The following is a 9,195-nucleotide window of genomic DNA, read 5'->3' on the forward strand; positions in this document are numbered from 1 at the left end:
TTAAGGGATGAAACTGTTGAAAGAGAAGGAGAATTTATGAAGAGATTTCTTTGGAACAGCTATTGGCATGTTATGAATACGTTCCCCACCCACAGGTAAGGAATTCATGATGTCACTTCCATCACTTCAGGCTTGGTGAGTGAAGCATCCATGGAATGCTTCTGAGAGCTTGAAATATAAGTTTCTGCAGTTAAAAACAGAAGACTGGTGCTTGGGGTGCCTGGGTGGCTCAGTCAGTTAAGCATCCACCTCTTGGTTTCACCTCAGGTTGTGATCTCAGGGTTGTGAGATTGAGCCTCATGTGGACTCTGTGATCAGTGCAGAGTCCGCTTGTCTCTCTCCCTCTCTCCTCGCCCCTGCTTGCATGTGTGCACGCTCTCTCTCGCTCTCAAATAAATAGATAAAACCTTAAAAAAAAAGAAGACTGGTGCTTTACTCCTGCTCAGAGTGCAAATGCAATGTAGTACAGAAGGTTATGGAAGGCTACATGTCTGCATCAGGATCTGTCTGCATACCCAACATTTGAGCAAGGGATGTGTAAGTCTAGCTGTCCATTAGAAATAGGGCACACACAAAAAAACAGAACTCATGTGGGGTTGTATTTGGTTCCATCCAATATGGCTGCCTAGAGGGACAGATGAAGCCCCTAGGAAGAACCTGGAGGCAAATGCTGGATTCCTAGGAACTGCAGAAGATGTTGCAAAGATATTCAGAAAAAGGATGTTTCTGCAAAGACCAGAGAGTTCTGCCAGTGAAGGGGTTTACCAAAGAAAAACTGTGAAAATAACTCCCTAAACAGTTACTTTTAACATCTCTTAGAAAGAGTAAAGTCTTCTAGCCAGGCAAAATGTTCCAGCTACAAATGGGATGGGGGATGAGGGGAGAAAAATCTTAAATTTGAATGAAGATTAAAGCATTGATCAATAATTTGTACTGACATAGTCTAATGACAAAATTGAAGCTGTGGTTTATGACTTAAAGCAATCACAAGGTTGTCTACTCCCTAAGAGTGGGTCAACAATATCAGGGCCAGAGGATAACTATTCCCTTTTATTTATTTATTTATTTATTTATTTATTTATTTATTTATTTATTTTAAAGATTTGTTTATTTATTTATTTATTTATTTATTTGACAGAGAGAGACACAGCGAGAGAGGGAACACAAGCAGAGGGAGAGGGAGAGGGAGAAGCAGGCTTCCTGCTGAGTAGGGAGTCCAATGCCGGGCTCCATCCCAGGACCCTGGGACAATGACCTGAACTGAAAGTAGATGCTTAATGACTGAGCCACCCAGGTGCCCCAAATATCCCCTTTTAAAGGGACAGAGGGAGACAAAATACAGTTGCATCTCAATTATGTCGTGAAATGTGGTTGCTCAACATCTTAATTATAGGGTTGTCTAAAACAGAAGTAAAATACAACATACTTAGTTGTGGGGATAAAATTTTGTGCATTTTTCCATGTGTTCCTGGAGAGCAGATATAATAAAAGGAGAATCAGATAGGATTCTCAAATTATGGGAGGTTTCTTGTTGATTTAGTTAATGGCAGATTTGGATAGAGCCTTTGCTTTCTCAGGCATGGTTTGGAAGTCATTCTGGATCAAGTGTTTTGGCAGGGAGTCAATTTGGTTAGACACTAAGGAGGTGGCATCAGTGTAAAAAATATGGGGGTTGAAAACTAAATTTAACCAATATAAGACAATCTGCATGGAGTTATGGTACCTCATGGATGTATAAGTTTTATCAGGGAAACTTTCTGGGTTGGCCTTTCATTCTGAAACAGGTGTTCTAGGTATTGATGTACAGTCACATCATGGCAGACTAAGCCCATGATGACTTTTGTCAAAGATGTTCATGGTTATAAGTGACATAGGAGTGTGGTAAGAGGGGGCAGACTTATTGCTTACTTCTCAGGATTCCATTAGGAGGCATTATACCTAAACTTCCTAGGCTCTTGCCCCATTCTCTTTTCCATGGATGTAGAAAGAGTTATCTGATTGCTAGATTCTGAAGAACTGAGCATAAATGCTGAGCTCAGGCCCTTACCCTCTCTTCCTCCTGGAGTCTGCCTGTGAACATTTGGTTTTACTCTCCAAGACCTCAGTTGTATAACAGCAGGCCCCATGAGATGAGGCTAGGTGGGCTAATTCTCAGACTGTAGCCACATATTTGAGCCATATCCTCCAATGTCAGTTTTATCAGCAATAAACGTAAGTAGAAAAAAAGTAGATTTTGGTGATTCAAATTATACCTGCAGAAGTTTTGGTGAGAGCAGGACATATGGCTATGGGCTTTCAGCTTTAGCAAGTGGGCCATGCAGGATTTGACTCAGGTGTTTATTATAGTTCACAGCAGTTTTATTCTCAAGCAAGTGGTTGCTTTCTGGGGCACGGTTTGGAAAGATGGGACTATTCTGTCAACACGGTATTGGCCCTATTGACTTTGGTGGATAGTAGCCACAGTGTCTGAGTTACTGCTGTATGACCATGAACTTTGGGCTGAATAATGCCTTATAATTCAGAAAACACTCATTGTGGAAGCACCCACAGAAGAGTGGTGAATCTGATTAGTAAACAAATGAAAAGTACAAGGGAGCCCTTACAATGATGAAAATCTATCCTCTCCTAGGTGGAATTGAAAAAGATAAAAAACAAGTCATTGAAATTACTGCATACCTAAAGGATATACAAAGACATAGCAAAGCCTGTGTGTGTAGGACTTAGCCTTTAAAAACTGAATTTGTGTAGGGTATCCAGAAGGAATTGGAGTGGTGTGAAAAGAGGTTTCAGTTTTATTACCAGAACAGAAGCAATTGAAAAATAAAAACAAAATAATGGAAAACTGGCTGATTACTTTGGAGATAAGAAGGGATTTCCTTAGAGAAATACTGAGATTGTATGAGATAGACTAGATAGATATGAAGCAGAAAATGGGATTTTGAAGACTGAGAGAAACAAATATTAAAAGGAAATGGGTAGACCCAGGTCTGACTAACCTGAAAGAGGAAAGTAGAAAAGTAGGTGTTTCAGCTGTACTAAGTCAAACAATTGTGACTGGAGCCTAAAGAAATCTAACCAAAGCAGAGTGACAGAATTTCAGTGAGCAATCTAGAATGAATCCCCGAGAGACAGCAGGATCAGAGGAACAGAGAATGTGGCCTTCTAAAGCTGTGGATAAAAAGTCCAGAGTGACAGCAATTGGGAATTACAACTTAAAGAATAATGAACTACACCAAGGGTCCAGAAAATCTGGACAAATTTAAGGGTAGAAGGCAGAAAACCAACACAAAATATTTAAAGCATTCTTAGGTGAGTTTCAAAGTGATAAAATCATTAGAGGTGATGGTACAGGTATTGCCTTGCCTTTGGGTAACATTCCAAAAATTTATAGAATCAGCATTTTAAAGAAAGATCTAGCAAAGACAAGACATATTAAAGGGGACATATTATAGGAAAAGGCATGCAGAATAATAAGAGATCAAGTCCAGGTTTGAGCCTGTGTAACTTCATGGGAATCTTCCTGGGCGGGATTATCCATCCCAGGAAGGAGGAGATGGATAAGATTTGTTTAAATAGTAAAGGCTTTGAAAGACTCAGTACTTACTGATTTCATATTTCATATGGGAGATCTCACAGGACAACAGGAAAATATATTAGAAAAATATATATTTGTATCCAAAAGCAATGAAAAACAAAGCAAAACAAAAGGTACTAGTAAATAGTACTAGTTTCACATTGTTAAGTAAAGAAATAGATCAACTAGGGATGCAACTCTCAGAAACTCAGTTGAGACCCCCTGAAATAGGGTTGCCAGATTCAGCAAATAAAAATAAAGGATACTCTGATGATTAATATTGTGTCAACCTGACTCTCAACCTAGCCACAGCACCTACGTATGTGGTCAAACATTATTCTGGATGTTTCTCTGAGGGTGTTTTTAGATGAGACTGACATTTAAATTAGTGGACATTGAATAAAGCAGATGGCTGTCCATAATATGAGAAGGTCTTATCCAATCAACTGAATGCTTTTATAGAAAAAGACTGATCTCCTCTAAGTAACAACGAATCTGTTAGCAGATGGCTTTTGGACTTGTCTTGCAATATTGGCTCCTCTCTGCATCTCCGGCCTACCAAACTACTCTGCAGATTTTGGACTAGTTGGCCTCCGTATGTATGTGAGCCACTTCTTTTTTTTCCTATTTTTTTTTATTTAGAAACACACATGAGGAGGATGGTGAGGGTGGGAAGAAGCACAGAGGGAGAGGGAAAGAGAGAATCTTAAGCAGGCTCCATGCCCGGCATGTAGTCTTATATGGGGCTCAATTTCAGAACCCTGAGATCACAACCTGAGCAGAAATCAAGAGTTGGATGCTTAACCTACTGAGCCACCCAGGCACCCCAACATGTGAGTCAATTCCTTAATAAATCATATATATACACATACAAACAAAGAGAGAGAGGTCTATATATAGTGAGAGATCTATCGATTTAGATCTATAGATATAGAAATCTATGTCTGTATCTATAATTGGATATAGTGGGGTTTTTTTATTTGTTTACTTATTTGAGAGAGAGAGAGAGAGCACAGTGGGAGGGGCAGAGGGAGAAAGAATCTCAGACTCTGCACTAGGTGGGGACATGGAGGCTGTTGTGGCTGGGTGGGGGAGGGGAATCTCACAACCTGAGCCAAAACCAAGAGTCAGACACTTAACTGACTGAGCCACCCAGTTGCCCCCAGATACAGTGTTAAAAAAGAAGCAAGTTCAAAATGGAGCCTTTTCCCCCCACAATAGCAAACCAAGACTTTAAATACAGTTTCAACCTCTCCAGGAATGTGAGCTTTTATCAATAGTTCTAAAATTTCCTGAGCAACACTAATGAGGTAATCTGCATGATAAAAACCCTGCCATTCTCTTCCCCCCAAAAAAGAAGATGGAACAACCCTTTCTTATCTTTTGCTAATAACCTCTTGCCCCACCCTCCTTCTTATAAAAACCTATTTTGTACAGTTCCTCAGAACATCTGCTTGCTAGATGGGATGCTGCCCAATTCATGAATCACTTAGCAAAGCCAATTAGATCTTCAAATTTACTTGGTTGAATTTTGTTTTTAACAATAGACAGATAGATCCTGTTGTTTCTGTTTTTCTGGAAAACCCTAATACAGACACTCAGTTCCATTTGAGTTTCAGATAAGGAATGAGTAATTTTTAATATAAATGTGTCCTAAATATTGTCTGAGACATGTTTACACTAAAAAATTATTTATTACTTATCTGAATTCAAATTTAACCAGGTGTCTTGTATTTTATCTGTCAACCTTACTCTAAAAGTTATAGAACAATAGAGGGAGATGAAGCACACTATGTGCCTATTTCACTTCTACAAAAAAGATACAGTACAAAGAAATCCTACTCAAGGCCTATCTGGAAGAGTCCAACGTGGAGGAAAGCAAGTTTCTCGAAAGAGCAGATATTTACCTTCCTTAGGTCCTTGGAGGCACATAATTCTCCATTAACAATGGGTGCTTTTGGTCAGGAACATGCTGAGGTTAATTCTTCAGATGAGATAGACAAAAATGACAGGACTAAGCAATTCCACAGCGATGGACATGGCAATGGCCACTAGGGTTCCAGGACCAAAGACACCTGCTCACCAGACTCTAAAAATCAGGCCATTAGACAGACTCACATTCAGTATGCTGCTGGCGCTCAAAAGTTTGGAAATATTTTATGGGAAAGAAAGGCATTCTGATGATTAGGGTGTTCATCATTATAAATTTCTAAATTTTGCAAAAAGGCAACACTATCTTAATAATAGCCTGTCTCTGAGAGGAGACTATATATATATAGGTGACATATCATAGATGCATCAGGCCAAAATTAACATCTGAATCATAAAGGTCTCCCAGTTTAATTTAAATGCAGAAGTCATGGATTCTAGATAACTAGTAGAGCAGTGTGGCTAACTCCTTTATCTCCTTGCTCATATGTCATCCTTTGTATGACGTCTATTCTATTTTCCCCACTTAAAATTGCCCCCCAAATCTCTCTCTAGCCCTAAACCCCCATAACTTTGCTTGTATTTTTCTACAAAATGAATCACCTTCTAATAAATTATTACTTATTTATTTTATTTAATGTCTGCTTTCCCTAACTGTTGAGAATGGCAAAGTTTGCCATTTTCTTGTTTTTAAATTTTTGCTCACTATGTATCAAGAGCACCCAAAACAGGGAGAGAGGCAGATGGCAGGTACTCAATCAGTATTTGTTGAATAAATGGGTGAATTTAATCATATTGCAGAAGCTTTGATAATCATGTAGGACATTATTTGGGATGACAAGTAGAACATGAAATGAAGTGTCAAGACTGAAATCTATACTCCTTCTCCTCTCTGCCCTCAATGATCCCAGAAGGATCCACGAAAGAGTAGCAGTTGATACCTGGGTAGAGACTGCCCTAATAAATTTCCCCCTAGTTGTCTAAGGGCTTAAAGTTTAAGCCCAGTAGCTTAAGAGATAAAAATTCTAGGGAACATTGTAAGTGGAGATTCTTCCTATGCTCTCATCTAATTTCTATGTGGAGAAATTTCCCCAACATTCCTAACCTCTTTTTCATTTCTAACTCTTGTTAGGAAGTGCGGCAATTTACTTGATTTATAAATTTTGAAGTAGAACTAGGTATGTGTAGTTCAGTTCATTCTTCCTTCTTTCTTTGAGATGAAGCTGCTTCAGGAGATATGCTACATTGATCTGTTCCTCAGTGCTAAAAATTCTGTGAGAGAAATTCCCCGTATGAAGAAGGCTGTGATTTTTCCTTACTGCTATGGCTGAGTAAATAAGTATGCATACATCTGGAGTGTAGTATGAAGTAGAACATTGTTGCCAAACATCTTAACTATGTCCCCCAATCTAGCATTTAAAAGTAATTAAAAAAAAAACCTGATGCTTGATCTCTGACATTTTGTCAATATCTGAATTGGTTCCAAAATTGTTCTAGAATACAAAAGTTATTTATTGGATGCCTTTAAACCCTAGTGTCATTCATGAATCAAATTGTATATTTTACAATTCATTCCTTTTTTGTAAATTTTTATTGGAGTAATGACTATATATCAAATATTGTGCTTAATGCTAATAATAGATGAGTAAGATGTGTCTGCTTGCCTTAAGCTATTTATAATCCAATGGGGAGGAAATAGACATGCAAGCAACGGGATAAAATACTGTGCTCTAAGTACTGCATTAACAATATGTACAAAGTGTCCCAGGGACAGATAGAAGGGAGGTCCTGCCCTCTGCCAAGGAGAAGAAGAGAAGCTTTTGTAAGGAGGAATGAATTAGCAGGGTGGTTACCACTGAAATGAGCGGAAGGATGTAGAAAGGGCTGAAATTTTAGTGAAAAAGACTTTCACCAGATAACAGAACCAACTCTTAGCAAAAATATGTAGCAGGTCAAGTTTGTTTTTCAAACTCCTCATCTGTGTATTTGTTTTCTAAACTTTCCTTTTTTTTCCTGGGCATCCAAAGATCTCTTGATGCTTGATTCCTTCTAATTCTTGAGGTCAGTGATCTAAAATCACTTTTATATTAAAGAGTTTTATGATTTGACTGGAGTTTCCCCTCAGAGGATTTTGAAAGAAGTCCAGTGGAGGTTCAAGCCTCAACACAAATGAATGATATGCTAAGCCAGAGGTGCTACAAAAATCAGTGTTGAGACTCTTTTCTAAAATTGTATCCTGAGTAGAATCTTGGAGGAAGCTGTTTGCAGAGATAAGCCAGCAAGCTGGCTTAAACCTATGGACTTTCCAGAGAAGAGCTTAGGACATATTTTTTTAAGTTATTTGCCTGGATTTTTATTAAAACTTTGAAAGCTGTCTAAAATACATCAACTCTATGCTAAGTTTGCATGAACCTGATTTCAATTTTCTAATAAGTCTAAGAATGTTCAGGCTGTGAATAAAATTTATTCTAATCTCCCTTTAATCTTATTTTTACATCATGCCAAAACAATTAGTCAATAACATGTATTAATTTCAGTTGTCATAATAAAATTCAACTGGGTGCAACTTCAGTTTTTGTTATGGCACTGTGTAATCACAATCTAAGATATTAATACAAAGTGTAACATTTAGTAAGGTTTCCTAGCCAATGAGAAATCACTGACCACTTGTTTCTCTTGAGTCGTCTTCTACTAAAATTGTATACGTTATTGGCTTTGTTGTAAGACTTAAATGTTCAACTTAAAGACAGACCTAAGCAATGAGGCGTAGGGAAAACTGGTCTCCTGGAATGGAGTTACTGAACAAAAAGAGATAATCAGAGGTGGGTAGGAATATGCAATTCAGCAACTCTGATATTTTAGGTACACGAATGCTAATTTATAATTCTTTAAATGTACAAATATGTTACATGCATTTCTTTGTATGATATTTTACATTTAAAAAACTTTAAGGATTAAGCAGAAGGTGAATCCTGAAGAACTAAAATGAGGACGAGTTATGTAGAATGGAACGGAAGAAACGAGATGGTTTTTAGAGTCAAATTTAAGTTTGTATTCAGCATTGACACTTACTAGACGTGTGACATTGTATACATTACTTAACATGTCTGAGATTCTATAGCCTCATCTATAAAATGTGACTAATAATTATTTAACCTTGAAAGGGAGATGAAGAAGTGGGTCTCATTCCAAACCAGAAGGAAACTGAAATGTTTAAGAAAATTAAAGGAAAAGCTGAAAATAATAGCAATACATACTACCCACAAATTATAGGGCTTGGGTAGGAAAAGAAGGCACTGAACTATGTGTAATACCTTTGCCTTTAATATCAATGCCCAGATTCCTGATCTCTCAGGTAACATCTTTTCTATCCCTTATTCCCTTTCTCAACCTTAAAATCTTTTAGGAATATAAACAAATACATACTACAAGTAATAGTATGGGATATAGTGTTGAATAATTGTATGATAGGCCAAGTGGCAAATATATTATCTAAGATTCCTTTTAATACTAAATCAACTCTTTAAAGTGATTGGTGCAGTATAATAGTCCTAAGCTAATGAGTGCATAGCATTTTCCTGGAATACAGTAATGGTACACGGATAGAGATATAACAAAATTTAGGCCAGTGAAATGATAGGGAGCATTTTCCAGGAGCTTCTTGGAAGTTTTCTAGCATAAAGAGAAGTCCA

The sequence above is a fragment of the Eumetopias jubatus genome, unplaced genomic scaffold (genome assembly GCF_037043125.1).
Source record: "Eumetopias jubatus isolate StellerSeaLion01/CBP00866 unplaced genomic scaffold, mEumJub1_p1.0 scaffold_4, whole genome shotgun sequence".
In the NCBI taxonomy this organism is placed as follows: Eukaryota; Metazoa; Chordata; class Mammalia; order Carnivora; family Otariidae; genus Eumetopias; species Eumetopias jubatus.